The following is a 26,987-nucleotide window of genomic DNA, read 5'->3' as shown; positions in this document are numbered from 1 at the left end:
CCATTCAGAATAAGAGTCATTAACCACTACTCTCAGAATTCTGTCTTTTAGCCAGCTTGCTATCCATTTACAAATTGATCTTTCCAAGCCCGTAGACTTTACCTTACACATGAGCTGTGTGTGGGGAACTGTGTCAAACGCTTTTGAAAAATCCATGTATACCACGTCCACAGCCACCCCTCTGTCCAAGGTTTTACTTACCTCCTCATAAAAAGAAATCAGGTTTGTTTGACAACTTCTGCCTTTCAAGAATCCATGCTGTCTGTTGCTTAAAATATTTTTTTCCAGCAAGAACTCATCTATGTGGTCTTTTATCAAACTCTCCAGGATCTTCCCGACTATAGAAGTTAAAGGAACAGGTCTATAGTTACTTGGTAAAGACTTTGATCCCTTTTTAAATATGGGCACCACATTGGCCCTGCGCCAATCCAGTGGTACCATTCTAGTCATTAAAGAGTCCCTAAATATTAGAAACAATGGCCTTGAAATGACAGAGCTCAATTCTTTTAGGATCCGTGGGTGGATGCCATCTGGTCCAGGTGCTTTTTCCACATTTATTCGAAATATTTCTGGACCATATAACTTTTGAGCCATTGTGGATCATTTGAGGCTGTGTCACTACCAACCCCATTATGGACATGAGCTCCCCCATGCTCTTTTGTATACACAGAGCTGAAGAAAGTATTTAATACATTTGCCTTCTCTTTGTCCCCAGTCACCCACTCCAGATTATTTTGTAAAAGGCCTACATGTTCAGACCTGACCTTTTTACTGTTAATATATTTGAAGAATTTTTGGGGGTTTGTCCTACTATCTTTTGCAATCTGTCATTCCTTTTGAATTTTTGCATCTTTGATTTCCTTTTTACATATTCTGTTATATTCTTTGTAACATTTAAATGATGATAGCGTTCCTTAATTTTTTTTTTTTTTTAAAAGCTTTTTTTTAATTATTTATAGCCATTTTAACTTTGGCCGTGAACCACATAGGTTTTATTTTTAGTCTTTTAAACTTATTGCCCATGGGAATATACTTTGCAGTGAGTTTACATACAGTCACTTTGAATAATTCCCATTTATGTTCTATGTCCATTGATGCCAAGTTCTGGAGAGCAGCCTTAATCCTTGGAAAATTTGCTCTCTTAAAGTTAAGTGTTTTTACCTTACCCGTATGTGTTTGCTGCTTACAGCTAACATTAAAGGGGTTGTGAAGGTTCGTGTTTTTTCACCCTAATGCATCCTATGCATTAAGGTGAAAAAACACCGGTCAGCGATTGGCCCCCCAGCCCCCCCCCGTTTTACTTACTTGAACCCTCGAACTTGGCCCACGGGGACGCACCGCCTCTCTGCTTGGGGGTTCTTGGCTGTTATTTGGATAGATTGATAGCAGCGCAGCCATTGTCTCCCACTGCTGTCAATCAAGTCCTATGACTTCTATGGATGCTGGACTCGGGAGCGCACCCACAAGGTAACCCCCCAGGAGAGCTCTTCTCCCAGGGGGTTATCTGACGTGGGGAAGAGCCTGGAGAGCTGCCGAGGGACCCCAGAAGAGCAGGTTCAAAAACGAGCTGCACAGTGGAGGTAAGTATAATATGTTTGTTATTTAAAAAAAAAAAAGAACCTTTAGTGTCACTTTAAATGAAATTATGTTTGCATTTACTTGTAATTTTACAGCAATGTTCTACGACATGACATTTGATGTATTAATAAATAGAAACTAGTGACATTCACTTCTGCCTTTAAATAGACAAAAGTCAGTCTTTCGCTAACTTACATTTACAGTGCCAACAACTGAGCAGAAGTTCCTGCACACATAAAGCGAGTGCTAATTCAAATATAAAGGTTGAGTCAGAAATTTTAATGATGCTTGTCAGAATGGATATTTAAGTCAGTTCTCAAAGAGACAGTATAAAAAAAATGTAATAAAAGTGAGTACGGTATATATCACCTAGTATGAAATTAATTATTATTATACAGAATTTATATAGCGCCAACAGTTTACGCAGCGCTTTACAACTTGAGGGTAGACAGTACAAATACAATACAATTTAATACAGTAGGAATCAGAGGGCCCTGCTCCTTAGAGCTTATAATCTAAGAGGGAAGGTCAAGAGGTACAAGAGGTAATAACTGTGTGGAATGCGCTGATAGAGAAGATAAATGTACAGTTGTTAGGTGGGGGCCAGCTAGGCTTCTCTGAAGAGATGAGTTTTCAGGGATTGTCTGACTGTGGATAAAGTAGGAGAAAATTGGGCAGATTGGGGTAGAACATTCCAGAGGATGGGAGCGGCTCTAGAGAAGTCTTGAAGGCGAGCATGGGATGAGGTAACAAGGGAGTTTGAGAGCAATAGGTCTTGGGAGGAGTGCAGAGAACGAATAGGTTGGCATTTTGAGACTAGGTTAGTGATGTAGCCTGGGGTCAGGTTGTGGATGGCTTTGTAAGTTATAGTTAGAATCTTGAATTTAATTTGTTGGCTGAGTGGCAGCCAATGGAGGGATTGGCAGAGGGGTATAGCAGACGCTGAGCAGTTTGTGAGGTGGATGAGCTTGGCAGCAGCGTTTATGATGGACTGAAGTGGGCATATCCTATTTAGAGCTTAGCCAAGGAGGACGGAGTTGCAGTAGTCGAGGCGGGAGATGACCAGGGAGTGGATTAGAAGCTTTGTGGTGACATTGGTTAGGAAGGGGCGTATCTTGGAGATGTTGCGTCGGTTGAGGTGGCAAATTTTGGATAGCGATAGGATGTGGGGGCCGAAAGGTTAGTTCAGAGTCCAGGATTACCCCTAGGACCTTGGCTTAGGGGGACAAGTTGATAGTTGAGCCGTTGATATTGACAGAGAAATCAAGGGAAGTGGCACCTGGGGGAAAGCTTGAAAATGTGAGTTAGAGAGTGTAGAATCGAGTCAGAGGGTGAGCATAGCATTTGCGAGGGAGCAGGTTCCAGGGGGCAGGTGGTTAGATGAGTGTTAGATAAAAGTTAAGCAACCTCATTAATACCAGCAGGGTTGAATGAGGGAAGTAATGTTTTTATCTGTGGACATGGGGAAGAGCTTGGCAGCAGCGTTTATGATGGACTGAAGTGGGCATATCCTATTTAGAGGTTAGCCAAGGAGGAGGGATTTGCAGTAGTCGAGGCGGGAGATGACCAGGGAGTGGATTAGAAGCTTTGTAGTGACATTGGTTAGGAAGGGGCGTATCTTGGAGATGTTGCGTAGGTTGAGGCGGCAAATTTTGGATAGCGATAGGATGTGGGGGCCGAAAGGTTAATTCAGAGTCCAGGATTACACCTAGGACTTTGGCTTGGGGGGACAAGTTGATAGTTGAGCCATTGATATTGACAGAGAAATCAGGGGAAGTGGCACCTGGGGGAAAGCTTGAAAATGTGAGTTAGAGAGTGTAGAATCGAGTCAGAGGGTGAGCGTAGCATTTGCGAGGGAGCAGGTTCCAGGGGGCAGGTGGTTAGATGAGTGTTAGATAAAAGTTAAGCAACCTTATTAATACCAGCAGGGTTGAATGAGGGAAGTAATGTTTTTATCTGTGGACATGGGGAGTTGTGTGGGGGAGGTTTCTGGGCATTGGAGATCTCCTCATGAATTGTATCAATCTTATTTTTGAAGTGATTGGCCATCTCCTGGGCAGTGAGTGAGTTAGAGGGGGAGGCAGTGGAGGACAGAGTCGAGTGTTGAAGGTAGAGAAAAGTAGACGTGATCTGGATGAGAAGGTGTTAATGAATGTGATAAAGTAGGTCTGTTTGGCAGTGTGGAGGTAGGAATAGTATTTTAGGAGGGCAGATTTATATTGTGTGAAGTCTTCCTGGAACTTAGTCTTATCTCACAGATGCTCAAGAGCGCAGATATGTTTTCTGCGACTTCTGGTGTCCGGCAGGACAGGGGTGAGATTTTGTCATAGAGGTGATCAGTAGCAGAGTAGAGAGGAGAAGGGTTGAGGTGGCGAAGGTTTCTACGTGTAACTGTTAGGCGGTTGGAGAGAGAGGAGGTGGAAGACAGGGAGAGAGCAAAACTAATAAGGTGGTGATCAGAGAGTGGGAAAGGTTGCATGGAGGAGAAGACAAGGTAGCCTCTATCGATTGCTTCAGGTGTTTACAGGGATGTGGAAGTCACCGAGAATAATTGTAGGGATTTCAGAAGAGAGAAAGTAGGGTAGCCAGGCAGAAAAGTCATAAAGGAAGGCTGATACTGGTCCAGAGGGCCAGTAGATGACAGCAATTTTTAGAGAAATGGGCGAGAATAGACAAATGCAATGTGCCTCAAAATAGGAGAGTATCAGAGAGGGAGGTGGGTCAAGTACCTGATAGGTGCTGAATGGGGCTAGAAGGATTCCCAATCCACCTCCCTTCCACTTGGTATGGGGAAGCGAGTCCAGAGAAGGTCACCCATGGTATAGGGAAGCAGGAGAAGTAGTATCTGATTCATGAAGCCGAGTTTCAGTAATGGCAAGTAGGTTAAAAGAATTTGTGATAAAGAGGTTGTGGAGGGCGGTGAGTTTGTTACAGACAGAGTGTGCGTTCCAAAGGGCACAGGAAAAGGGGGTCTGGTTTTGGAAAGAAGAGGAATAGAGACTAAGTTCTGTGGGTTGTGGCTGCTGCCAGAGGGTGGAAGGGGATGGGAGCATTGGGCAAAGACAGATGATGGACGCCCAGGGTTTGGGGATATGTCACCAGAGGTTAGGAGAAGCAGGAATGTGAGGGAGGTAATGTGGGAATGTAATTTATATGAAGGGGCATGCCTCAGAGTACTGGAGGTTTTATCAGTATATGGATGTAGAACGAGCAAGGGTTGGTAGGAGCAGTAGTAGGGAGAGGACAGAAGGCAGGGTGATATTTATAAGCAGGGGGGCGGAGAAGAGGGGTGAAGGTAAGAGAGTTTGAGGAGAGAGGACACAAGTGTCAGAAGGAGTGGTAGAGAGCACATATTACAGAGTGGTAGGAGAGCTTAATAGAGAGACAGGGTCACCTGCAGTCTGTTAGGTGCTTTCCAGTGCAGTTTGCTATGTATGTTTGCTTTGTGCAATCATTGAAGTGCAGAGATTGAAGTGCATATCACTTGCAGAATGAATCACTTAGAGAAAGAAGCCTTAAGGATAGAAGCCTCTGCAATGTGCACCCCCAGCAATGTGCTGACCCCTTAAGGGTGCTCAAATTTATACTGTTATAAGGGTGTGGTGGAAGTTCGCTATTTAATCATGAGTGAATATAAGGATGCCTAACAATCAAAGTGGACCTTTCGCTTCTAAAGTCTGAATAGCAAGAGGCCAGAGACCAAGATAAGGTCAACACATAAAACTTAGGTAAGATTGTCAAGAGCAACAAAAAAACAACATAATGGTTATGCACACAGGGCAACATATAGAGAAGGCCACATACCAAAGACACATACACAGAAAGAGCAAGCAGATCCCAATTTCATTTTAAAGGTGGAAGATGTGGTTGAGCTAACAACTGCAATTAGGTCAAATAATTCAAAAAAAAATATTATAGATTATATATTATAACATATTCAAATATGGAGCTTCCCTAAGAATTTTGCTAGAAGAACAAATTGAGCAATTTTGGTTGCCCCTCCAAAAATAGAAATTCAGCCTACTTTACATTTTTATCTTTGAAGTTTGTTGCCAAGCTATGTTCACAAGAAACAAGAAGATTCTATTTTTTTTAAAGCATAACTTTTTCCTTTGTTTTGAATAGAGTATTGTGGGAGGTAGAGCACCTGTCAGGTTTTGCACCATTGTCTGTGGCCCCTTTGGGGGGGGGAACTCTTTCTGCTTTGCTGACCATAGACATTTAGGGCTTAAAAGAGATAGAGACCACAATTTATTTAAGAAGAGCCCAACATTCGAGATTAAAGGTGGTGCATATTATCCTGGACCCCCAAAGGAAATCATTAACCTTCTTAGATGCAACAGGTTTCTTTGGTTGTGGGAGATGTCTCCCACGTAGATCTGTTTCCAGAAATAACAGACGGAGGAAACAATTCTAATCTAATCAGACTGAGGAGTATGAAATAAAAAATGTATCAAATGCAATACAACACATGTGACATATGTGCTAGAATGTAAGTGTTGTAATATGTTGGACGCACTACTCAGAAATTAAGTGTACATATTGGAGAACAAATAAATAATATAAAAAATGGTTTTAAACAACATAGTGTCTCCAACCATTTTAGAATAGTATACAAGACCCAAGAGGATGGCATTCTATGGCATTGATCGCAAAAAGGCACTGGAGAGGTTTCATTTTAAAACAGAAAATTTCTAAAAATAAGAAAAGGTGGATCTTTGAATTAGGAACCTTAACTCCCCAGGATCTTAACATTGATTTATATTTAAATCATTGTATAGGCAATGTTATTGAAATGGGAGAAAACACACAGGCAAAGCTGCTTCAGGTGAGTGATTAGCCTTCCGTCTACTAGCCACTTGTGTTGAAGGTGCTGGCACAGCTACAGAGGAGAAAAAGATCTGAAATCCGCTGCACTTCTTCAACCTTTATTGCATGTTCTATAAAATCTTCACAGACAGTGTGGGGTACAGCTGAAAGTTAATGCATTTCGGACTACACGCTTACGCATGTGGAACATGCAAAAAGGGTTGAAGAAGTACAGCGGATTCAGGATCTTTTTCTTCTCTGTCCTATTAAAATGGGAGCTATGCCTTATTCTAATAAAAATATTTTTATCATTAAGATTTTAAGCAAGTTTATTTTTTTTAATAAATAGTTTTTTTATTATGAATAAAAATCTTTAAACTGAGGTGTATTTAGTAAAATAGCCACAAGATAGTGTGGGATATATGGGAAGAAGTTTGTATTGTACAAATAGATTTTTAACCTATTGTGTATATATATTGTAACGAGCCCCTTGCTTGCTCGATCCCACTCTCCCGACACTCCTCTGCTGCTATAGAATCAGACTGCAGATCACAACATCTGATGGTTCGGTCATCCGATGCTCCGGGACTAGAACTACGGCTATGTGTCGTTCTAATCCAGTTGTGTAGCTCAGAGCAAACACCAGGCAGGCTGTATGCAAGTTCAACCAGGAATCTCCTTTAAAAAAGGAGGTGCGTACCTCCGGCTCATATTACTCTGAACATACACCTGTGACCAGAAACCTAATTAACATGGGCTAATTAACTAATCCCTTTAGACAGCCTAGATGACTCAGACATGACCTTTAGGCTAGACTGGCCGTCTTGTAGCTCAGAGAACCCAATCATTATCACAATAGCAGAGTTAATTAACACAAACAACAATGGGGATCTAATGACTCTTAGATCCCATACTAGAGACTTATTTACAATACACATTCTAGCAGGCAACAGACAGACAGGCAGCTGGAATTGACATCAGCATCTCCTAACAGTATTTGTCCCAGCATTATGAATCAGCCACTATTTCTAATATGGCAAATCCAGGGTCCCCAGAGTCTGTGTGTCCTGGGGGACCAGTACCCGAATCCACAGTAATACCACCTCAAGGGTCCCCAGGCATACAGCTCAGAAAGAGCACCGTTCCCCCAAATACCAGGGCCCACGATCGTCGGCAAGAGGCTAGCATTCAGTCCCCTCCAAAAGTCTCTCTCCCGGCTAGGTCTGTCACATTTATATATATGCACACACACAAAAAATCTTGTTCAGGGGATATGAGGGAAACCCTGGTGAGTTTATAAAAAAATAAAAAATAAATAGTTAACCATTTTAAATTGTTTCAACAGGTTCCAGCAGTGTAGAAAACAGTACACCAAATTGGTGGTGATAGAGTCAATTAAATCTGGTCTAGATGAGAGGAGGATATAAAAAGGGCCATGACTGGCTGCGTCCCCCAGCTTTCTGAAAGAATCAGATGACAGTAAAACGAGTTGAGGCGGGGTCACATAGCCACTGATGTCATGTCCGGTGATGCAACATATAGCTAGTGAAATGCACATTGCTTCCCCATGTTAGAAGATCGGCGCCCAGTGTATTGCTGATTGGTATACTGCTGGAATTTGCTGGGTGTCGGTCGAGGCACCGGAGCATATAGTTACATAGCTGGCGAGGTTGAAAAAAGACAAGTCCATCAAGTCCAACCTATGTGTGTGATTTTATGTCAGTATTACATTGTATAGCCTGTATGTTGTCGTCGTTCAGGTGCCTATCTAATAGTTTTTTTAAATTATCGATGCTCCCCGCTGAAACCACTGCTTGTGGAAGAGAATTCCACATCCTATCCGTTCTTACAGTAAAGAACCCTCTACTCAGTTTAAGGTTAAACCACTTATAAAATAAACCTCAAGAAATGTGAGATTTTATAGGCAATCGAAGAAGAAATATTATATTTATAAAATGTATATTTTATTAAAGTAAATTAGAATAAAATTCCCAAATTGGAAATACAACACATTGCAACAATAATAGTGTCAACTATGCAAAAAGCTCTGTCAGACATAAAGTGGTAGTCCCCATCTACTTGCTGTTCCTTTCATCGGTAGATTATAGAGGAATACAGTAGAAGGGGATAACCAACGCGTTTCAAATTGTACTGTTGTAGACAGATCTTCTTCAGGGAATAATACCACTTCTGAAAAAACAGTTTCAATTGATGAACAATTAGTACATAACCATGTATGGTAATGTGTATAAAATACATATAAACATAGAACATCATCCATGTACACATATGCACTTACAATGTAAAAGCTTATTTAGCAGGAGCACTCCTTTAGATAGCAAGAAAAACATGCATCAGTGTATCAAAGACTTCTACCAAAGTATCAACATCCATTAGCAACCGGTTTTGGACTGCCCCAAAAGAAGATGGAAAAATTGCACTATGGGACAAGGGGGACAAGACAAAAAATGATGGTAAATCCCTGGGAAGATAATTAGTATCTATTCCAAGGGATACTGAGTCAACCCAGATGATATTTACCAAAATACTGGCCCAGTAGCTGCCTAAATTAAAAAAATTATGACTTAACTTACTTGTAAAAAAACCTATGTCCAAACTTGCATTTTAGCAGATGAATTCAAGTTGTGACTATCAGTTCCACATCAACTAAGCATCTATAGGTTAAACCACTTTTCTTCTAATTTTAGTGAATGGCCACGTGTCTTATTAAATTCCCTTTCGCAGGAAAGTTTTATCCCTATTGTGGGGACATCAGTACGGTATTTGTACATTGAAATCATATCCCCTCTCAAGCGAAATCATATCTCCTCTCCAGAGAGAACAAGTTCAGTGCTCATACCCTTTCCTCATAACTAAGGTCCTACAGTCCCTTTATTAGTTTTGTTGCCCTTCTCTGGACTCTCTCCAGTTACCGCACATCCTTCCTGAGGACTGGTGCCCAGAACTAGACAGCATTCTCCAGGTGTGGCCGGACCAGAGTCCTGTAGAATGGGAGGAGTTAATCCCCTTTTTATTGCATGACAATATTCTGTTTGCTTTGCTTGCAGCAGCTTGGCATTGCATGTTATTGCTGAGCCTGTCATCTACTAGGACCCCCAGGACCTTTTCCATACTAGATTTCCCCAGAGGTTCTCCCCCGATTGAGTAGATTGCATTCATATTTTTGACACCCAAATGCATTATTTTACATTTTTCTACATTAAACCTCATTTGCCATGTAGTTGCCCACCCCATTAATTTGTTCAGATTGTCTTGCAAGGTTTCCACATCCTGTGAAGTTATTGCACTGCTTAGTATCAACTGCAAATACAGACATTGAGCTGTTTATCCCATCCTCCAGATCGTTTATGAATAAAGTAAATAGGATTGGTCCCAGGACAGAATCCTGGGGGACCCCACTTTCCACCCCGGACCATTTTGAGTACTCCCCATTTATCACTACCCTCTAAACTCGCCCCTGTAGTCAGTTTTCAATCCATGTACTCACCCTATGGTTCATGCCAACGGACCTTACTTTGTACAGTAAATGTTTATGGGGAACTGTATCAAATGCTTTTGCAAAATCCAGATATACCACATCTACAGGCCTTCCTTTATCTAGATGGCAGCTCACCTCTTCATAGAAGGTTAATAGATTGATTTGGCAAGAATGATTCTTCATGAATCCATGCTGATTACTGCTAATGATACCGTTGTCATTACTAAAATCTTGTATATAGTCCCTTATCATCCCCTCCAAGAGCTTGCATACAATTGATGTTAGGCTAACTGGTCTGTAATTCCCAGGGATGTATCTTGGCCCTTCTTTAAATATTGGTCCTACGTTGGCTTCTCTCCAATCAGCTGGTACCATTCCAGTCAGTAGACTGTTCGTAAAATTAGGAACAATGGCCTGACAATTACTTGACTGAGTTCCTTAAGGACACTTGGGTGCAAGCCATCTGGTCCCGGAGACTTATTAATGTTAAGTTTTTCAAGTCTATTTCTAATTCTGTCCTCTGTTAGCCATGAGGGTGCTTCCTGTGACATGTCATGAGGATAAACATTGCAGCATGGAAATGTAATTTTATAATCTTTGTATGAGATATTTATTTTAATTATCTGGTTGCACTGTGATCCTGTTTATGGCCTTTTGTCCCTGAGCTGATGAGTGCATACAAGGGGACAATAAGGAAAATGGATACACAGATCTTGAAATTAATATAAGTGCCTATAGATCCATTTACTGTTTGGGTCTAAAAGTCTAAAGAGTCTCAGTGTGTAAGGGGATTGGAGTGGAATTACTGAAAAGCATAATTTGGAGCACTTTGTTTTTGCATGAAAAGTGTGGTGCACAGTCAAGAGTTCTGTATAGATCATAATTGGATTATTGATTATGAACATTTATGGACACTCCACAGCCCAGCCCAGACCCCACCTCCACAGGCCAGAAGGCGAGGAGCTGGCAGAGCAGAGAAGCGGTGACTGACAGTCATCAGCTCTCTGCTCAGGAAGCCCTGAGAACCCAGCAATCGGTGGTGTTTGATTGCTCAGTTCTCAGTGTTAGAGCTGACGGGGGATAGATGCAGCATTGGACCGATGATGCATCCACCTAGGTATGATTTAAAAAAAAAACTCCATACTTGTCTTTTAATGTTTCCTGTAAGAGACCTGACACATCTTCAAATGCCTAACTCCATAATCAGGCGTTCACAAAAAAAACTGTGGTCCACAGGCCAGATGTGGCCTTTGGGTATTTCTCTCACTGACAACAATGGTTCACTATTCCTTCCTCAGACACCAATGATGGGCCACTGACACCAACATTGGGACACTTTTCCTCCCACTCACTGATTAGACACTATTTCTCCACTGACACTAATGATGGGGCACTATTCCTCCCACTGACATCAACAATGACGCACTATTCCTCCAACTGACACCAACATTGGGGCACTGTTCCTTTCACTTAGCCCAATGATTAGATACTATTTCTTCACTGACATCATTGATGGTCTCTATTCCTCCCACTGAGCCCAGTTATTAGGCACTATTCCTTTACTGACACCAACAATGGGACTATTCTTCCCTTTAACACCAATCATTGAGCATTTTTCCTCTTCTCTGCTCCCACTGATATTGGGGAAATCTCTACTCCCACTGTTCACAGTCTGGCCCCTATGGTCTGAAGGACAGTGAACTGACCCCCTTTGTTTAAAAAATATGAAGACCCCTGCCATAATACCTCAAATGACCCAACTTTTTCTCATAACCTACTCATCCATACTTTAAATTCCCTCCATAGCACTAGTCACTTTTTTTGGACCACCACTATCATTTTAACTTATGTGTTTAAGTAAATATGTTGTAAGTTAAAACAGATCTGCAACCCCCCCCCCCCCCCCCCGTAAATAAATAAATAAATAAATGAAGACTGAGGTCATCAGTAATATGCATGTAAATAGGAAAAAAAAGTGAGGGAAAAAGTATTTGATCCCCTGCTGATTTTGTATGTTTGCCCACTGACAAAGTAATGATCAGTCTATAATTTTAAAGGTAGGTTTATTTTAACAGTGAGAGACAGGATAATAACAAAATATCCAGAAAAATGCATTTCAAAAAAGTTATACATTGTTTTGTATTTTAATGAGTTAAATAAGTATTTGACCTCCTATCAATCAGCAAGATTTCTGACTCCCAGGTGTCTTCTATACAGGTAACGAGTAGGAGCACGCTCTTAAAGAGAGCTCGTAAAGATTGTTACCTGTATAAAAAGACATCTGTCCACAGAGGCAATCAATCACATTCCAATCTCTTCACCATGGCCAAGACCAAAGAGCTAGCGAAGGATGTCAGGGACAAGATTGTAGACCTACACAAGGCTGGGATGGGCTACAAGACCATCGCCAAGCAGCTTGGTGAGAGGGTGACAACAGTTGGTGAGATTATTCGCAAATACAAGAAACACAAAATAACTGTCAATCTCTCTCGGTCTGGGGCTCCATGCAAGATCACTTCATGGAGTTGAGGAACAGTGAGGAATCAGCCCAGAACTACATGGGAGAATCTGGTCAATGATCTATGGGACCATAGTCACAACTAGGGATGAGCTTCGAGTTCGAGTCGAACTCACGTTCGACTCGAACATTGGCTGTTCGCAAGTTCGCCGAACAGTGAACAATTTGGGGTGTTCGCGGCAAATTCGAATGCCGCAGAACACCCTTTAAAAGTCTATGGGAGAAATCAGAAGTGCTAATTTTAAAGGCTTATATGCAAGTTATTGTCATAAAAAGTGTTTGGGGACCCGGGTCCTGCCCCAGGGGACATGGATCAATGCAAAAAAAAGTTTTAAAAAGGGCCGTTTTTTCAGGAGCAGTGATTTTAATAATGCTTAAAGTCAAACAATAAAAGTGTAATATCCCTTTAAATTTCATACCTGGGGGGTGTCTATAGTATGCCTGTAAAGGGGCGCATGTTTCCCGTGTTTAGAACAGTCTGACAGCAAAATGACATTTCGAAGGAAAAAACCCATTTAAAACTACCCGCGGCTATTGCATTGCCGACAATACACATAGAAGTTCATTGTTAAAAACGGCATGGGAATTCCCCACAGGGAAACCCCGAACCAAAATGAAAAAAAAAAAAAAAATGACGTGGGAGTCCCCCTAAATTCCATACCAGGCCCTTCAGGTCTGGTATGGATATTAAGGGGAACCCCGGCCAAAATTTAAAAAAAAAATGACGTGGGGTTCCCCCTAAATTCCATACCAGACCCTTCAGGTCTGGTATGGATTTTAAGGGGAACCCCGCGCCAAAAAAAAAAAACGGCGTAGGGTCCCCCCAAAAATCTATACCAGACCCTTTTCCGAGCACGCAACCTGGCAGGCCGCAGGAAAAGAGGGGGGGGACAAGAGTGCGCCCCCCCCTCCTGAACCGTACCAGGCCACATGCCCTCAACATTGGGAGGGTGCTTTGGGGTAGCCCCCCAAAACACCTTGTCCCCATGTTGATGAGGACAAGGGCCTCATCCCCACAACCCTGGCCGGTGGTTGTGGGGGTCTGCGGGCGGGGGGCTTATCGGAATCTGGAAGCCCCCTTTAACAAGGGGACCCCCAGATCCCGGCCCCCCCCTGTGTGAAATGGTAAGGGGGCACTTACCCCTACCATTTCACTAAAAAACTGTCAAAAATGTTAAAAATGACAAGAGACAGTTTTTGACAATTCCTTTATTTAAATGCTTCTTCTTTCTTCTATCTTCCTTCATCTTCTTCTGGTTCTTCTGGCTCTTCTGGTTCTTCCTCCGGCGTTCTCGTCCAGCATCTCCTCTGCGGCGTCTTCTATCTTCTTCTCCTCGGGCCGCTCCGCACCCATGGCATGGGGGGAGGCTCCCGCTCTTCTCTTCATCTTCTTCTTCATCCTCTTCTCTTCTTCATTTTCTTTTTTTTTTTTTTGGCGCGGGGTTCCCCTTAAAATCCATACCAGACCTGAAGGGTCTGGTATGGAATTTAGGGGGAACCTCACGTCATTTTTTTTTTAAATTTTGGCCAGGGTTCCCCTTAATATCTATACCAGACCTGAAGGGCCTGGTATGGAATTTAGGGGGACTCCCACGTCATTTTTTTTTTTTAATTTTGGTTCGGGGTTTCCCTGTGGGGAATTCCCATGCCGTTTTTATCAATGAACTTCTATGTGTATTGTCGGCAATAGCCGCGGGTAGTTTTAAATGGGTTTTTTCCTTCGAAATGTAATTTTGCTGTCAGACTGTTCTAAACACGGGAAACATACGCCCCTTTACAGGCATACTATAGACACCCCCCAGGTACGAAATTTAAAGGGATATTACACTTTTATTGTTTGACTTCAAGCATTATTAAAATCACTGCTCCTGAAAAACCGGCCGTTTTTAAAACTTTTTTTTGCATTGATCCATGTCCCCTGGGGCAGGACCCGGGTCCCCAAACACTTTTTATGACAATAACTTGCATACAAGCCTTTAAAATTAGCACTTTTGATTATTCATGTTCGTGTCCCATAGACTTTAACGGTGTTCGCGTGTTCGAGCGAACTTTTTTCCTGTTCGCATGTTCTGGTGCGAACCGAACAGGGGGGTGTTCGGCTCATCCCTAGTCACAACGAAAACAATTAGTAACACGCTACGCCCTGCAGGACTGAAATCTCACAGCGCCCAGAAGATCCCCCTGCTCAAGAAAGCACACGTAGAGGCCCGTCTAAAGTTTGCTAATGAACATCTGAATGATTCAGAGAACTGGGTGAAAGTGTTTTGTTCAGATGAAACCAAAATTGAGCTCTTTGGCCTCAACTCAACTCGCGGTGTTTGGAGGTGGCAACATTATGCTTTGGGGGTGCTTTTCTGCTAAGGGGACAGGACAACTTTGCCGCATCAAAGGGACGATGGGCCATGCACCGTCAAATCTTGGGTGACAACCTCCTTCCCTCAGTGAGGGCATTGTAAATAGGTCATAGATCGGTATTCCAGCATGACAATGACCCAAAATGCATGGCCAAGGCAACAAAGGAGTAGCTCAAGAAAAACCACATTAGGGTCCTGGAGTGGCCTAGCCAGTCTTCAGACCTAAATCCCATAGAAAATATGTGGAGGGAGCTGAAGGTTCGAGTTACCAAACGTCAGCCTCGAAACCTTAATGACTTAGAGAGGATCTGAAAAGAGGAGTGGGACAAAATCCCTCCTAAGATGTGTGCACACCTGGTGGCCAACTACAAGAAACGTCTGACCTCTGTGATTGCCAATAAGGGTTTTGCCACCAAGTACTAAGTCATGTCTTGTGAAGGGGTCAAATACTTTATTCACTCATTAACTACTTGCCAACCAGCCGGCGTCGTTATATGGGGGCAGGTTGGCTCCCCTACGTGAATCGCCATAGCTGTACTTTGGCCGCTTTAAGGGCTCTAGGAGGCTTGCGGCGCAACGCCAAAGCGGATGCGTGTGGCCGGCAGCTGCGGTGTCCACCAGCGGCCCGCGATCGCTCCTCAGGGAGCCAGAATGGGGATCTGTCTGTTTGCATTGACAGATTCTGTCAGGGAAGTAGAGAGAGATCTGCTGTTCCTAGTGATCAGGAACAGCTATCTCTCTCTATTCCCTCTCAGTAAACTGCCCTGACAGTTAGAAACACCTCCCTAGGACACACTTAACCCCTTGATCGCCAAGTAGTGTTAACCCCTTCCCTGCCAGTGACATTTATACAGTTATCAGTGGCTATTTTTAGCTCTGATCGCTGTAAAAATGTCAATGGTCCCAAAAAAGTGTCAAAAGTGTCCGATCTGTCTGCCGCAATGTCGCAGTCCTGCTAAAAAAACATTACTAATAAAAAAAAAAAAAAAAATTATAACAATGCCATAACTATATACCCTATTTTGTAGACGCTATAACTTTTGTGCAAACCAATCAGTATACACTTATTGCAATTTTTTTTACCAAAAATATGTAGAAGAATACATACTGGCCTAAACTAATGAAGAATTTTTTTTGGGACATTTATTATAGCAAAGAGTAAAAAATATTTGTTTTTTTTTTTCAAAATTGTCGCTCTTTTTTTGTTTATAGCGCAAAAAATAAAACCCGCAGAGGTGATCGAATATCACCAAAAGAAAGTTCTATTTGTGGAAAAAAAGAGACATCAATCTTGTTTGGGTACAGCGTCGCACGACCGCGCAATTGTCAGTTAAAGCGATGCAGTGCCGTATCGCTAAAAATGGCCTGGTCATTAAGGGGGCAAATCTTACAGTCCTTAAGTGGTTAAAATGCAAATCAATTTATAACTTTTTTTAAATGCTTTTTTCTGTATTTTTTTGTTGTTATTTTGTCTCTCACTGTTAAAATAAACCTACCATTAAAATGATAGACTGATCATTTCTTTGTCAGTGAGCAAATGTACAAAATCAGCAGGGGATCAAATACTTTTTTCCCTCACTGTACCTATAACAAATGATCAATATGCACTTTAGCAAATCTTTTTTACCTCCAGTACCACAAAGATACTTCCACTTTAATTCTTTAACTGTTACTAGGTTGGTTAGAGTTGATCTAATATCGCTATTACTACTTCAGACAGCAAGTGTATGCAATGGATAAAAGAAAGAAAAAAGTCCAGAAAAACTCAGTCTAGTTCACTGATGCATAAAGTCTAAATACGTCCCACTGCCTGTCTAGGCTTGACTGCAATTTACTTGTTTTTCTTTGTTTCATCCATAGTGCTGTCACTGTAAAAAAAAATAGATGAGAAAACAGGTTGGCACAATCTGACACTTTAGTTATATCTTGTTAGGTATTCCCTTGAGAAAAGCTTGGACTATTTAAATGTAAGCTGTAAATTATAACGGTCCTGCTGTTGTACAAACCTGCAATAAATGGAGTAATACATCGGTCATTGGATTTAATACTCATTTGATATGGTGACATTTTGTCCTCAGTATCTCAATATCACCAACTCAATTTAGCTTGATATTAAACAAGGGTCTGTTTACAGCACGGACCTGTTTAATTTCAAACAGTAATAATGAACTTGTGTCTTGGCTCCGAAACAAATGCAGGTCTACCCTGCCTCAAAGCTTCAGTTATTATAAGAACTTGCTCTCAATAGGATTCATTGTTTCCAGAAGGCCAAAATGTCATTTGTCCTTTGAGGTTTCAGTTTTGTTTCTACTCAAATTACCATTGCGAAAAAGTGTATATCCACCTTCCTGCATTCCGTCATTATTTTATTACCAGTGGAGTGGTTTGTCTAGTCTGCTAAGAAGTAAATACATTCAACATCCCATAACTAGGGGTAGCCTTGCCCAAAAAACAACACAGGTATAAGTTTAGGTTGAGATAGTTAGTGGTAGACATTCAATTGTCCAAGAAAACCCATCTAAAGATTAAGGCAGACCCATACATGGTGCAAATTTTGTTCCTGCAACCACAGGTTGCAGGATAGAAATTTATTTGATTTCCCCATCTCCTGCCAAGCCATTGTCTTATCCTGGAAGAGGGACGGCGGAAGCCATCCCCTCCAGAAGACAATAATTATTGCAAGTAAAATCCGGCAGGCTGATTGTACTAAGTTGATCAATCAACTTGGTACATTCAGCCTGTCCATACACAGTTCAAAGCAGGTTCTGCTGAACCAGCCAAGATTTGAACTGACTATGGCCGGCATTACTTCACCCTCCTCTCCCTATTTTTTTCTCCCCTGTTTACCTGATGCTGGGATAGCCACAGTTCAAATATTCACCCACAGAGCAGATCCGGCTTTGTCCTGCTGAGATCCTCTTCTCTGCCGCGCCGCCTCATTCCCCTGAGACATCATCAGGAGGCTTCTCTTGCTATTCCGGGTTCTGGCGCAGCCTCCTGAAGATGCAGCACTAGGACCACCCCCCTCCTTCGTTAGTGAATAGGGTGACTTGGAAGGCTCTCGTGCTTTCTGAGATTTTTACAACACATATCCCTGGAGGCACCGGGGACACTGATGTCATAGCATGTCATAGCCTAGGCAAATGACAGAGAATGGGTGGGGGGAAAAAATTGGGGGTTAGTGGGGGTTAGGGGGGAATTGGGCTGGATGGGGAGGAGCAAAGTCATCTGAAAGGGTAAAGATCCGCTTTAAGTAAAAAAAAAAAAAAAAAAACAATAAGGTAACATTTTGCCTCTTGTCAGTGCTTAGATGTGATGGGTGAATTTGTTTATTTATTTTTTCCCCTGTATAATCACCTGGTGATTGCTAGCAATACACTTGTCCTAGGCTGGCCAGATAAAACTGCCTATAAAGCTGTGATGACCTAAAACTTCTAATAGCAGTAAGGTGGGAAACTCTTCAGGTGGCTGGAGTGTTCAAAGTCATGAACCCAACCCCCCTGCATTACACGAAGGACCTATTTTGACAAGATTTTGTTTAGATCAAAACTGCTTATGTCCACATACAAGTCCATGGGAATGCATAAGCAGCTTCAAGCATTCTGATAGCAAGCGACATCAACACAAGCCAAAAGCCTCTTGGCACAGGCCCTAAAGGGAAAAAACAAACTTGCCCTCTAACATGACCAGCCCAATCAAGCCACAAATAAGATCATTAACACACAGTGCCTTGCAAAAGTATTCACCCCTTGGCATTTTTCGTGTTTTGGTGCCTCACAATCTGGAATTAACATGGATTGTTTGAGGATTTACATCATTTAATTTACACAACATGCCTACAACTTTGAAGATTTTTTTTTTTTATTGTGAAGCAAACAAATAGGACAAAATAACAGAAAAAGTAAATGTGCATAACTATTCACCCCCCTAAATACAATACTTTGTAGAGCCACCTTTTGTGGCTATCACAGCTCCAAGTCGGTTTTGATAAGTCTCTATGAGCTTGTGACATCTTACCACTGGGATTTTTGCCTATTCCTCCTTGCAAAACTGCTCCAGCTCCTTCAAGTTGGATGGTTTGCGCTTGTAAACAGCAATCTTTAAGTCTGACCACAGATTTTCTATTGGATTGAGGTCTGGGCTTTGACTAGGTAATTCCAACACATTTATATCCCATAAACCACTCAAATGTTGCTTTAGCAGTGTGTTTGGCATCATGGTCCTGCTGGAAGGTGATCCTCCATCCTAGCCTCAAATCACACATAGAGTGGTACAGGTTTTGCTCAAGAATATCCCTGTATTTAGTGTCATCCATCTTTCTCTCAACTCTGACTAGTATCGCAGTTCCGACTGCTGAAAAACATCCCCACAGCATGATGCTGCCACCACCATGTTTCACTGTGGGGATGGTGTTCTTTGGGTGATGTGATGTGTTGGGTTTGCGCCAAACATAGCGATTTCTTTGATGGCCAAAAAGTTAAATTTTAGTCTCATCAGACCAGAGCACCTTCCTCCGTACATTTTTGGAGTCTCCCACGTGCCTTTTCGCAAACTCAGAACGTGCCATTTTGTTTTTTTGCTGAAAATAATGGCTCTCTTCTGGCCACTCTGCCATAAAGCCCAACTCTATGGAGCATACGGCTTATTGTCGTCCTATGCACAGGTACTCCAGTCTCTGCTGTGGAACTCTGCAGCTCCTCCAGGGTTACCTTAGGTCTCTGTGCTGCCTCTCTGATTAACGCCCTCCTTGCCCAGTCCGTGAGTTTCAGTGTGCGGCCATCTCTTGGCAGGTTTGCTGTTGTGCCATGTTCTTTCCATTTGGTTATGATAGATTTGATGGTTCTCCTAGGGATCAAAGATTTGTTCTTTTTATAACTTAACCCTGACTTGTGCTTCTCAACAACGTTGTCCCTACTGCCTAGTACACACGAGCGGACTTTCCGGCAGACTTGGTCCGACGGTCTTTCCGGCGGACTACTTGAACAGACGGCCTTGCCTACACATGACTGGACTTTCTGGCAGGCTAGGTCCGCCCGTCTTACCGACCGACTTTCGCCGGAGTTACGGCAGACTTTCAGAATGAACAGACCTGCCCACACACGGACAAGTCCGTTCATTTTGAACGTGACTGGGGTACGATGGGACTAGAAAAGGAAGTCAATCTTGACGCTTTTATCGGCGAGATTGACACCTTGCGAGCCCCGTCGCGGGACATACCAGGCCCTTAGGTCTGGTATGGATTTTAAAGGGAACCCCCTACACTGAAAAAACGGCGTGGGGTCCCCCCTAAAATCCATACCAGACTCCGATCCGAGCACGCAGCCCAGCCGCTCAGGAAAGGGAGAGGGGACGAGCGAGCACCCCCCTCCTGAACCATACCAGGCCGCATGCCCTCAACGTGGGGGGGTGGGTGCTTTGGGGGAGGGGGCGTCCCCCCACCACAACGCACCTTGTCCCCATGTTGATGAGGACAAGGGCCTCTTCCCGACAACCCTGGCCGTTGGTTGTCGGGGTCTGCGGGTGGGGGGCTTATCGGAATCCGGGAGCCCCCTATAATAAGAGGGCCCCCAGATCCTGGCCCCCCACCCTATGTGAATGAGTATGGGGTACATGGTACCCCTACCCATTTACCTAGGAAAAAAGTGTCAATAATAAAACACACTACACAGGTTTTTAAAGTAATTTATTAGACAGCTCCGGGGGGTCTTCTTCCAGCTTCGGGGGTCTTCTTCCGACTTTGGGGGTCCCTCCGGTTCCTCTTCTCCCGTGTTCCAGTTCTTCTGCCGGCTCCTCCGCTATCTTCATGCCGCTCTTTTGCCAGCGGAGGCCCGGACTTCTGGCTTCTTGGCTTCTTGGCTTCTTCTCTTCTTGGCTTCTTCTCTTTTTCCGATGTTGACACAACGGTCTCTCAGGCTGGAATGCTCTCTGAGCGCTCCGATGTGACTTATATAGGTGGAGACCCCGCCCCCTTATGCCGTCACAGTCCCTGGGCATGCTGGGACTGTGATCAAATAGAAAATGAGAGGAAATCCCTGCAAAGTGAGGGAATCCATGGCTTTCACCAGGATCACCACAACTAGTGTCTCCATTGGAAGCTTTACCCTCTAATCCTGTTCTGGTAACAACCCAAAAGTCAGGATTTTCTTTTACTTTTTATGATAAAAGTAAACAGGGGAAGTAGAAAGTCTAAATCTCCCTAATGGGGGCACAGACAGCAATAAAAACTAGACAGGTGTTCTAATAACTCTTAGAGCTCTTGCGCACTCTAAAGCTAAAAGAAAAAGTTTTGCTCTTAGTTATAGTTTAACGCAACTGATCAGTAAAAAAAAAATCATCCGCAACTATCACAGTAGGCTAGACTAACTTAAATGACCAGTTGAAACACTTATATAAGGACAACCTCTCAGTATAAATACATCAACAACTATCACAGGAACTTATGACAACTTACTAATTTTCAAATTCTGCTGACCTCTGACATGCCTCCATCCACACTGGCCAGGGCCTTTGTCTGTATCTAGCAGTGGAGAAAACTCAGAATGCATCTAGGCCAATGCACGGTTCACATGCAAAAGAAAAGCATAGGCCATAGTGACAGAAGCCATATCTATATTCCAGAGCCCAACAGCATTCATGGCAGAAGACAATGAAGTGGTAAGTGACTTACTACTGGTTAGTCCTACAAAAACTCTTATTTTTACAGTTGGAGTGATATAAAAACTGCATTTTAAATTCTGATGTAGACATACCTTCCAACTTTTTGAGATGGGAATGAGGGACACCCATCAGCAAAAGTATGCAGGCATAGGACACACCCCTTGTCACGCCCCCTTAAAGGAGAATTTTACAGAAAAACAAGATTGGTTAAACCCACAAGTGCTTTTTTTTACCACTACTATTTCTTTATATTGGCTTTTGGAATTTACAAATGCAGCAATTTAGAAATCAGATGAAAGGTTTAGCGCTGGAAAATACTTTTTGATAAAAAGTGCATTTTATATACAGTTATATAGATCAGACCAAACTGAGGGACAAATGAGGAGCAATGAGGGACAGAGGGACAGAGGGACATTGTTCCAAATCATGGACAGTCCCTTGAAATCAGGGACAGTTGGGAGCTATGTATAGATAGCAAAACTTCACACTGGCCAAAATGTTGCTAAATTAAACAGAAACTTGCTTTTTGTGATGTCAAGGAGAAGTAAAGACTCACAGGAAAAAATTCCCAAATACACCTACCAGGAGGCTGCAGAGTAGAGAGCCGGGGTCAACTGTGCTCAAGCAGGTGACGGAGGAAAGAGTCAATAGTGTGTAAAGGACAGGAGGGAGTTTCTTACTTTTTTACTGATTCACGTTATTCACAAGCAGCTCTCAAAAAGGTCAAGGCCACATTTCCATCTACAGATAATAAACAATTATACCCAGTCTTATTTTGTAGCTGAATTCACTTTAAGCTTCTCACTTTTGCCTGCTCTTGCAGTGTTTGCTTGTGCATTAGATAATAAAACCAGATAACACGTCTACTCAGTTTCAGAGTTCTGCCTCAGAATGCAATAAAGAACGTAAAAAGCAACCAGCTTCTTAAGAAAAAAAATTAATTCCGCTGCTTAATTTTCAGTTTCTGTGTGTGTTCATAGTTCATTCTAATTTGCAACCTCCATGTTTGTTTTTCCCGTTATCAGAGGCATTTGTTACAGAAGATTGGGTAAACTTCAGCATGCATTAAATTGGTATGGCTAGAGACACTGGTCTAAGAGGACTCCGAGCCTATTAATTTTCTCACCTTAAAAAGGATCCCCCTTTATAACAACTGGTATAATAAAGCTGCGCAATTAGTTTTAGTCAATAAAAACATTTAATCTCGACTGTTTCCAAACAACTCTATTAAAAACAACTCGCTTAGATGAAATATGACCCCTGAGGAACATGCACTGAAATATGAATCTAATTAGCAATGCATCAGTTGTTGAACAGCACAAAAACATATTATCATAAGTCACCTGATGGTTTTTGAAATTTACCACTCAATCATTTCCAAGAGTTGATAGCTAATTGTTTAATTACTAATGCAGAAATGTGGATGTAGGTTTTAATTATTTAAATAGGTACAGTAGATTTGATGATGAATAATGGCTTTAATAAAATTTAAAAAGTGCCTGTGGGCGGGGTTTGAGAAACTAGTTAGGCTATGAATGGTCATATTTTTTTTTAATGTGTTTTTTAGCTATATGAAGACCTTTGAAAAAAAAAAAGCCAACATCTTACTATTGTTCTGGTTTTTATACGAGCAGTCTAGTTCATATCGCAGAAATACTGCTAATGTTTTGTTACTGCACAGCAGTGGCGTCACTAGCGGGTGGCTATTGAGGCTATAGCCCTGAATCTGGGGCTCATAGCCCCGGGTCCAGGGGTGGCCCTACCATGAAAGTGTCCTGGGCTGCCTGACACAGCACTTCCCGCACAGCTGCTACACTTTCACTAAGTCTGCACTCCATCCGTGCTTCAGTGACAGCCAGAAAAGGGAGATGAGTGTGAGAGTGAGTCTTCTCCTTGCCCTATCCATATCATAGAGTCGGGAGGAAGTTTCTCACACTGAGCTCCTGAGCAGGGGAGTGCAGACCATGGAGGAGGGGGAAGGGGAGGGGGGAAACTCTGTACTACCCTAGCCTATCTTCTGTATACCCAGCCTCTCTGTATATACCCAGCCTTTCTGTATATACCCAGCCTTTCTGTATACCTAGCCTCTCTGTATATATCCAGCCTCTCTCCTCCCTCCTGTTGCATGTCCCCACTGCAAGTAGCTTGCTATGGGGCACCCGAGTCACAGGTTCCAGTGTCCATTCAGACACGGAGCTGTGGCCCCACCCAGCCTCGCCCCCTCTCTCTCCTGATTGGCTGACTGACTTTGACAGCAGCAGGAACCAATGGCACCACTGCTGTGTCTCCAGCCAATCATGAGGCAGAGTCTCGGATGGCCGAGACACTCGTGGACATCGCTGGACAGAGATGGGGCTCCGGTAAGTATTAGGGGGCTGCTACACACAGAAGGCTTTTTATCTTAATGCATAGAATAAGGCATATGAAATATATCAACAAGAAATCAATCAGTGTAAATCACTCAAAAAATAAGAAATAAAAAATTATTGGCAGCTGAACACTAAAGGGTTTTTCCACACAGCCCCACATCAACACAGACATTTGATATATGAAATATATCAAATTAAATTATTATCAATGACAGCCAGTGGGTGGTGTTCTGGAGTCTTCTCCCTGCATAGTTTTGCAGCTCACCAGCTCTATTAAAAAAAAAAAAAAGCTTTCAATACAGTATTTAAAAAAAGTAACAGTTGGAATTTGATTGGTTGCTATGGGAAACACTTTCCAATTATCCATTTTTATACATGAGACCAGATGTTATATGTATCACAGAAGCAGAGTAACACATACTGTACATTATAGCAACATAACTACACAGTATAATGAACATCTGCTCTGATCTATTTCTGTTGCATGAAATGACTCACTCGCATTATGCGTGCTCCTTTTCTCAGGTAAAGCTTGATTAGGCAGGGCTCAAATAACTTAAAGGCTCCATTCATCAAGCATTTATAATAATTAAAACTGTATTTTTTTTGTACTCTGCAGCTTTTTAATTAACTACAAGCTCTCACAGTAATGATATTGAAACAAACAACCATCATGTTTACATGTTTAATTTACATATTTTTTTTTGTGTTTTATTACTTTAAGCTTTTGTGTGACATTTTAAAAGGGTCGTCAAAGAGAAAATCAAAGGCATTTTTTACGGAGTGCTTATTTGAGTAATTATTCTAATGCTGACTTATAGCAATTATTTGAAGGCCCAATCCCAGTTTGGGCATTTACTGTCAAGGGGATCCTCCAGCAGTAGCTAAAACCATAGGTATGTGTACATGCAAGCAATCCCCCCTCAGGGGGGATGTTTTAGGGTGGAGAGCTTTCATTATCTGAATGAATAGAGTGAGTGATAGTTGCATCTACTGTTTACTATGCTTCCGTTTGTGAATGAACAGGAAGCTGCTTAGCACAGAGCACCATTCATTCACAGTTTAGTGCATCTGAGGCTGCAAAGAAAGGGGCTGGGGAATCTCTGTCCTAAGTTCCTTTCTCTGTCTCAAAAGTGAGACATCAGGGATTTGCTTGAACACTGACACCGACCTCTGCCCTACTGACAAGTCTACTGTTCTACTGACACCATCCACTGCCCTAATGACACTGTCCATGTTTTAATACATTTTAAAATTGTTGTTTATACCTGTTTAGATGTATTTATAAGAGTGTTTGTATGTATTTATACTTTATACATACAGTTGTGCTCATAAGTTTACATACCCTGGCAGAATTTATGATTTCTTTGATTTTTCAAAGAAAATGAATGATAACAAAAAAACTTTTTTCACTCGTGGTTAGTGTTTGGCTGAAGCCATTATCAATCAACTGTGTTTATTCTTTAAATCATATGGCAACAGAAACTACCCAAATGACCCTGATCAAAATTTTACATACCCCAGGTCTTAATACTGTGTATTGCCCCCTTTAACATCAATGACAGCTTGAGGTCTTTTGTGGTATTTGTGGATTAGGGTCTTTATCTTCTCAGATGGTAAAGCTGCCCATTCCTTTTGACAAAAAGCCTCCAGTTCCTCTAAATTCCTGGGCAGTCTTGCATGAACTGCACGTTTGAGATCTCCCTAGAGTGGCTCAATGATATGGAGGTCAGGAGACTGAGACAGCCACTCCAGAACCTTCACTTTATTCTGCTGTAGCCAATGACAGTTCGACTTGGCCTTGTGTTTTGGGATCATTGTCATTTTGGAATGTCCAAGAACGTCCCATGTGCAGCTTCCTGGCTGATGAATGCAAATGCTCCTCCAGTATCTTTTGATAACACACTGCATTCATCTTGCCATCAATTCTGACCAAATTTTCTGTGCCCCTGTAGCTCACACATCCCCAAAACATCAGTGATTCACCTCCGTGTTTCACAGTAGGAATGGTGTACCTTCCATCATAGGCCTTGTTGACTCCTCTCCAAATGTAGCGTTTATGGTTGTGGCCAAAAAGCTAAGTTTTCGTCTCATCACTCCAAATGACTTTGTGCCAGAAGGTTTGAGGCTTGTCTCTGTGCTGTTTGGCATATTGTAAGCAGGATACTTTGTGGCATTTGCGTACTAATGGCTTTCTTCTGGCGACTCGATCATTAAGTCCATCTTTCTTCAAGTGCCTCCTTATTGTTCATCTTAAACAGCCACACCACATGTTTTCAGAGAGTCCTGTATTTCACCTGAAGTTATTTGTGGGTTTTTCTTTGCATCCCAAACAATTTTCCTGGCAGTTGTGACTGAAATTTTAGTTGGTCTACCTAACCGTGATTTGGTTTCAACAGAACCTCTCATTTTCCACTTCTTGATTAGAGTTTGAACACTGCTGATTGGCATTCTCAGTTCCTTGGATATCTTTTTATATCCTTTCCTGTTTTATACAGTTCAACTACCTGTTCCCGCAGATCCTTTGACAATTCTTTTGCTTTCCCCATGACTCAGAATCCAGAAACGTCAGTGCAACACTGGATGAAAGATGCAAGGGTCTGTCTGGAGTCCAGAAACTCATTAACCTTTTATACACACACACACACAGTAATTACAAGCGAACAGATCACAGGTGAGGATGGTTACCTTTAATAGCCATTCAAACTTGTCAACTTGTGTGCATGTTATCAGGCCAAAATCACCAGGGTATGTAAACTTTTGATCAGGGTCATTTGGATAGTTTCTGTTGTGATTATGATTTAAAAAGAGTAAACACAGCCGACTGATAATAAATTGCTTCAGCCAAACACTAACCATGAGTGAAAGAAAAGTTTTTGTGTTATCATTCATATTCTCTGAAAGATGGCCAAGAAATCATAAATTCCAGGATATGCAAATTTATGAGCACAACTGTATACACACACACATGTGTGTGTGTTTGAACTTTGGCTGTGCACACCTATGGCTAATACCAAAAAGAAACTCTGGCTGGTATACTCACCCAATGCCTGGCACTGTCCACTGCAGACTCATCCAGCAATGTGGTACTCTGTTTCTTATGGGTTGAATGACACACCTTAATCAACCAACAACCTGTAAAAGTAGGGCATCAAGTTTCTGCCCCCACTCCCCCGAACTCACAGGGGAATACTGCAGAGAGT

General features: G+C 42.2%; 1 protein-coding gene across 15 annotated transcripts in view; it reads right to left on the bottom strand.

Moving 5' to 3' along the window:
• B3GALT1 (beta-1,3-galactosyltransferase 1) overlaps positions 1 to 26,987 on the bottom strand; it is a 477,862-nt gene that overhangs the window by 42,672 nt on the left and 408,203 nt on the right. The window lies entirely within an intron of this gene.

The sequence above is a fragment of the Aquarana catesbeiana genome, linkage group LG06, assembly GCF_042186555.1.
Source record: "Aquarana catesbeiana isolate 2022-GZ linkage group LG06, ASM4218655v1, whole genome shotgun sequence".
Taxonomy (NCBI): domain Eukaryota; kingdom Metazoa; phylum Chordata; class Amphibia; order Anura; family Ranidae; genus Aquarana; species Aquarana catesbeiana.
This window is presented reverse-complemented; position numbering and strand designations above follow the sequence as displayed.